At 30.0% G+C, this 6,545-nt stretch overlaps 1 long non-coding RNA gene across 2 annotated transcripts; it reads right to left on the reverse strand.

Annotated features, from left to right (window-relative positions):
- Positions 1 to 1,713: 1,713 nt before the first annotated feature.
- Positions 1,714 to 3,556, reverse strand: LOC137835707 (uncharacterized). 2 transcript variants are annotated; one of them, XR_011085117.2, is made up of 2 exons: positions 2,260 to 3,556; positions 1,714 to 2,089 (listed from the first exon to the last, which is right to left on the reverse strand). It is a non-coding gene; the product is annotated as an uncharacterized LOC137835707 (long non-coding RNA). The 2 variants fall into 2 exon arrangements; XR_016521217.1 differs by having other exon boundaries at positions 2,225 to 3,527.
- Between the last annotated feature and the right edge of the window lie 2,989 nt (positions 3,557 to 6,545).

A 6,545-nucleotide genomic window follows, 5' to 3' on the forward strand; every position in this document is an offset into this window, starting at 1 on the left:
CATACGATATTTTACTATTTTTCTTATTTGTAAAAAAAATATTCTTCACTCCTTTCTTGTATATGAAGTCATGAATTAGCTTGTGCAAAATATATAGTATTGCAAAATAAAAAAGGTATTATGATCAGAAGGGAACATTTGCAATATGTATGAGAATCTGGAGTTTAATGACAGATACTCACGATCTTGGATCACAATATTCTCTTTAACCCATGTACTGAAAGAAGATTGAGTAAGTTTTTTTTATATAGATGATTGAGTACGTATTTCTCTTACAATAATTACATTATTTGATTTACTAATCCCAAAAACATTGATACTAAAGAGATTATTGGAAGAATATTATTAAAAAAATTATAAATGTTACTTTTAGAAAGTATTAGACTCACTTTTATGATAATTTTTTTTTTTTTATTAATAATAAAAAAATATATAAAATGAGAGTATTAGAAGTATTCAAAACTCTTATAAAAACGAGTAAAAGTATATGGTTGATAGGTAAACCAGGAAACAAAATTCATAATAAAAATATTTTATTTATTAATTCTTTAACCAATGCTTTTAAGATACTATCTAGTTAGCAAAATTCTTAATGTCATCACTCGGACCAAAACGTTTAGAATTTATATTATCAATATACTATTTTCTAAACACATTAGGTTTTATATTATTTTTTCTTGGACTTAATTTTAATATAAAAGTCTGCACTACCATCTAATTACAAATTAGAAATCAGTTTAGATATATTATATATTTTTAAAATAATTGTTAGATCTATTATCTAAGTATCTAGTATATATAACAGTCCATATACAACTGTACAATAGTTTAGATGAGTTTTATACTGTGATATCATTCTAATTAAATTCTTTTTCTCCATGTGCTGGCTTCATTATACTTGCAACATCATGCATACACTTATTTATTTTCTCTCATGATTAATCTTTGTTGTACTGAAATAATTTCTCAACTTTTATAGCGAAAAGGAGACACTGTATGATCGTTAAGTGCCTGTATGTCAGTGAAAATGGAAGCAAAATAATGGCCTTGAATCTCTGGCAAGGGTAGAGAGAACACGAACATCTGTAAGCAGTACGAAGAAATAGGGCAAGATAGTGAAGAGCGTGTGGCATAATTTGAACAAGTGGAGGAGATATGAGTGAACCAAGATTGGACAGCGATGCGAGCACACAAATTTCCATGATAACATCTTAAATAGACTGAATTATCACTGTCATAAATATTGAACAATATATTATTTTGTAGAATAAAAATCTTCTGCTACTTTCATCTTTGACCAATAATGTATATAAGTGGGGTGAATAATTATGGATCGATGGTTTTGAAATATCTCTGCTGTTCAGATTAGTTAGCAAGGGTCTAGCTCTTGTTGAACCAATCAGGGCTTCATTATAGTGATTTTGTGCATGCTAAAGCCAAAACTTTGAGATGAATCTAAGACAAAGTCCGTGATTAGCCATATCCAATTTCCAAGCCAGCTTCAATTTTCAGTGATCCTCATATGCAAGCCACTTGGAAGAATGTCCATATAATATTAAATGTGGTAACAAGGACAAAATTGTAGACACGGGAACCCCACCCCACAACCGAGAAAACTACACAATCAGCAAGTAAAAGCACAAGTTTATCAAGGTAACAAATCAAAATCATGTAATTATCTATCTACCATGCTATAATCTGGCACCACAAAACTGCAGGCTGAAGAAGACCTTTATATGTTTTCTGGTAAAAGTATAGAATTTGATAACAGAAGCTGAATACTCATCACCAAAATAAAAATAAAAATATAGAATGACATGAGAAACATGAGCACCACCGATGGCGAACTAAAATCCAAATATTAATTTCTCTCTCTTACTCTCTCTGCATTATATGTGTGTGTCTTTATTGGCTCTAGATTTGGATAAAGTGATGTTTCAATATATATTAAGAAACTGAAAAGACACCATTTCTATTCCAGCATTCCTGTTGAAAAGGAATATTCATAGATCTGTGAAGTCAGCACATAAAGGACCTAACACTCAGCCTCCAAAATCCAAATAGCCAATATTCGATAACCTAGGACTGTCTGCAAATGAAAAAAGCCTAATTAGTGTACAGTATTAATATTTAAAAGACAAGAAGGTGATCCAGTAATGTGAATAAACAAAAATTTAGCACTGCAAATTGCAAACAGAAAAGATAGATGCATGAAAAAAGGCACCTGACAACAACAGAAAGGAAAGCAGAAAGAGTCACCTCTCTTGTTATGCATCATGATCTCATGGACAATGTCTGGAAGTTTGAGCTGTGTGTGTGTATACCTACCCACTTTCTTTTTTATCTCCACTCTTTAATTGGGGGGGTCTCAACTCGCAGTACTTGTTCAACTTTTTAAAGTCGTTTATGGCTGATGCAGCATCATCAAGATTCTCACATCAAAAGGACCAATGGATTGCCAGAGCGCTTAGATTGCATCAGAGTCCCATCCACCTTCATTTGCATGTGAATCTTGATGATGCTACATCCGCAAACAACGACTGTGAATCTGTCCATGCAACTATAGCTTCTGAAAAAGAGAGCTATGCACATACATAGACATGTGTATATATTTAGAAGCTAGCATTGTTACCAATTTTAGTGAAACGTATGTATGGCTAAAAAGCTCAATAGGTTACTCAAATAGTGAAGACCAGTTAATGTCACGGAAATTTGTCGAGTGGGAAAATAAAAAAAAGGGTGAACAACATGAAACAGAGAGAAAGCAAGGGAGGGTAAAAAATAGAAAAGAAAGAGGGGACACGGAAAATTGAGATTTTATGTGGAATTTTAGCAGCAAGGCCACGAGGAGTAGCTGATGTGGCTTGTTGCAAGTGGTTAGTTTATGTTTGGCACACGAGGCCAGTTGGGTACCCCGAATGGAATCTAACCACATGAACTCAATTCATACCTCAAGAACAAAAGAAAAGCCAAAACCCCAATTAAATAAAAAACAAAACAAGAAAATTCAACCACTCCATAAAGAACAACAAAAGCGCTTACTTTCAGAACCTCCAAAGATTGAAGAAAACCAAAACAAACTATCTTCAAACCCAGTTACCTACACTTTTACAAAGTACAGCTTCTGCTGTGTCGATTAAAAAGAACCATACTTTCGCTTGGTGTAAACAAGAAAAGAGATTTAAAAAAAAAAACCCTTGATGTAAGAATCAAAACCAAACAGTAATCCCTCCAAAAGGGAAAGACTCACGTACCTTGGCAAATCCACATAGGAAGAAGGAGTAGTTTCTCAAAAGATAAAAAGGGCACATCCAAATATTTCATATTTATATATGTAGCCTTGAAATAGATTATAGATCAGACTTAGAATCGGAAGGAGGAGATATATAGATATAGAATATATACAAATACATATACAGTGTTTCCCAAAACGCCTAAGATCTAAACCTGAGAAGAAAACTATGGAGAAAATGAAAAGAAAAAGGTGGGAAGAGAGAGAGAGAAGGAAGTGTGTGTTGAATGGTAACAGTAGATGAAGGTTGGGGACTAATATATAGGGGGAGAAAGGCCTGTGTGATGAATGAAAATATATATTGGTAATGAAATTGGTGATTTGCTTTCTCTATATTCCCATTGGTTGGACTTAGCTGTATATATGGTACTGTACCGGGTTTTATGTGGCCAAGATACTCATTCTAATCTCCCTAAACCCTAATTTCAACTCATTGGCGGAGGGATGACGCCACAAAAATAACCTTTCTCATTTTCCACACCATATGATCGCCCAACCATGTGTTTCATTTCAAAATATTTATTTTTAAATTATAAGTTTCATCAAAATCTATCTTTGATTCATCAATTATAATAATGTAACAGGTCTTCAGCACAGGCTGAAATAACATAGATCAAACATGGTTTTGCTTAAATAAATATTTCTTGTTCAAAATAAAATTTATCACCATATATTCAAAAGTTTCTTTTGTGACAAGGACTACTGATGAGTATTATTTTATTATTTAATAAGTTTTTAAGTTTGACTCTTTTTATATAAATCAACAAACTTAATATTTTTAAAAATAATTAGTTATACAATTTTGATACCATGTAACAAATTTAATATATTAATGTTAACAATTATTATTTATGTTTACTTTATACAAATTATCTTATTTAATTTCTTTCTTTAAGTAGTCTAAAGTTTAACTTTCTAATTAAAACACATTTTATAAGCATTTTTGAATCAGCCTATAGTTTGGACATGATATTATACCCGTCAATAAGACAGTTTAATCATTTTATTTCCTTATTTATCAGAGGTAAAAATTCATTTATGACGTTTGATATGAATTTTAAAATTATTATAACAAAAATTAATAAATTTATTGTTTTACGATATAACGATTTGCGCTACCCCTGCATATTTTCTCAAATAAAAAATTCAAATAGTCATTTGACAAGATTGTGAGTAAGATTATAATAAGTTGTAACTATATAATCATGTATTAATATCAAAATTAAAATATATTTTTCTTCTTATTTTTGTACACAGATAATGCTCTTACATATTATATATCTTCCGATAAGTGTGTAGGCACGTAGGACATAAAGTATGGTTGCAGTCTTTATTTTTATTTAATGTTTTAAAGTATGACAACTATGCATTTTACAAGATTCCCAATTTCAGTCCTTCAAAGGTAATGTAAAACTCATAAATTCAGTTTTAAAATTATTAATACTGTGTTTGTTTACTTAAGATTTTCTTAAAAATTAAAATGAATTAAATTCAATATATACCTAAAACAAATTAGGTGTTAATGGGGTGATACTAAATATTACTTGAAAAAAGTGGAACTTGGTGACATTAATGACGTGTTTATAAACGTAAAATAAACGCCATTAAACTTAGTTGGTTATTAATTTAATAGTTGATTGGATTACCAGTTGATTTAGACAGTCATTGCTCACATTGTGTACTTTTTTATATATAATTTATTATTATTAGGATACCCTATTTTAGTTGGCCTTTTCTATTTAACATTTGTATAGTAATTATTAAATTATTTATTTTGCCGAAAAAAAAAATTAAATTATTTATTTAATAACTATTATTCATTCACTTTATGCTGTTACAAGTTTTTCCAGTATTTTAATTTATACACCACTAATCATAAATCTTTATTTACAATGGGATTGATTACGAATAGGATTTTCCAGTATCTAAATGATCTTTATATGTATAGGCCTCTTCAATTTATTGATCGAGAATAAATATATTATATCCTATAAACTTATTTTTAACTCGTAGTACTTTATTGTTCATCTTTGCTTTCACTTTTATTTCACCTTTTACTTTTATATGTCATCAAAGACAATATTTATCACTTTTGGTCTATATTTTTTTCTTCCTACAGTTCAAATTCACCATGGAATGGAAATTCATCTATTTTCTTTTCTCCTTTTAACATTTAAACTTTAACTTATATATTTTTTAAACATATAGCAATGCATTTAGGACTACATCTACGAACTTTGAATTAGATTGACAAACCGATAAATTTGAGCAACATTCATTGATTGTTAATCTTAATAATCCAACATTTTTTTAATCTCCAATCCAAGACCTACTATATGCAAAATAGATTGCTTGACTCAAGTGATATTCATCTCAACCCTAATACTTTTACTAAATTGTACAATAATAATTTTATTTTTCTAAGCTATGACGGAGTAATTGATCATTCTGAAATTTTTTCTTTGGCACAACTAAAGGTTTAGTCTTGGATTTCCTCAAAAATGTCCTCAATGGGTTTTTGTTTCTCTGATTGGTGCATAGAACACCTGGTTTGTATATATTCGATTAATTTTTTTTTATTGTTTATAGGATGGTCAAGTTGGTCCTTGGTGTCATTGAGGGTAGTAACTCTTGTGGTGGCTTTGTGTGATAGGTGTTATTGGTTGATGTTGTTTGTGTAGGTAGTTGATGACAAAATTGTTGATTTTTATTTTGCTTTGGAGAGAGATGTGTTTGTTCCTATTGTTCTCTATAAGATTTGATCACTCTTGAAGTAAGTCATATTTATTTATTTTTCCTTGCTGATAAAAAAAATGATCGGGAGAAAGTTAACTACAATCCAATGCAAACAATGCAGAGCAAACACTTCTCTATTGTAAATTTTATTTGAAATATTTGTTCATGATTCTTTGTGTGCTTAGATTGGTGCTCTCTTTTGCAAATCCGCCTACTATACTTGTAGTGCCAACAATATCTAAGTTATTATAAGAAGTTAGCAATAAATGTTTTGTATAGCTGTGTTTTGAGGTTGCTACTAGCGGTTTAAAGTGAATTTGTTGGATGTTTCATTGTTTGGAGATATGCAGGAATCATAACGTATTGGTTGTAATAGGTTGAAACATTTCTAATTTATTATGAGATTAATCATAACTCCTAACAATGTTATTTCCCTACAAATTCTTCTAACTTAATTGTCAAATGATTTTTATTATTTGTTTCTAAGAATAAAAATATATTGATTCTCAAAATCGTT

Source organism: Phaseolus vulgaris, chromosome 5, assembly GCF_051622355.1.
Source record: "Phaseolus vulgaris cultivar YP4 chromosome 5, ASM5162235v1, whole genome shotgun sequence".
In the NCBI taxonomy this organism is placed as follows: domain Eukaryota; kingdom Viridiplantae; phylum Streptophyta; class Magnoliopsida; order Fabales; family Fabaceae; genus Phaseolus; species Phaseolus vulgaris.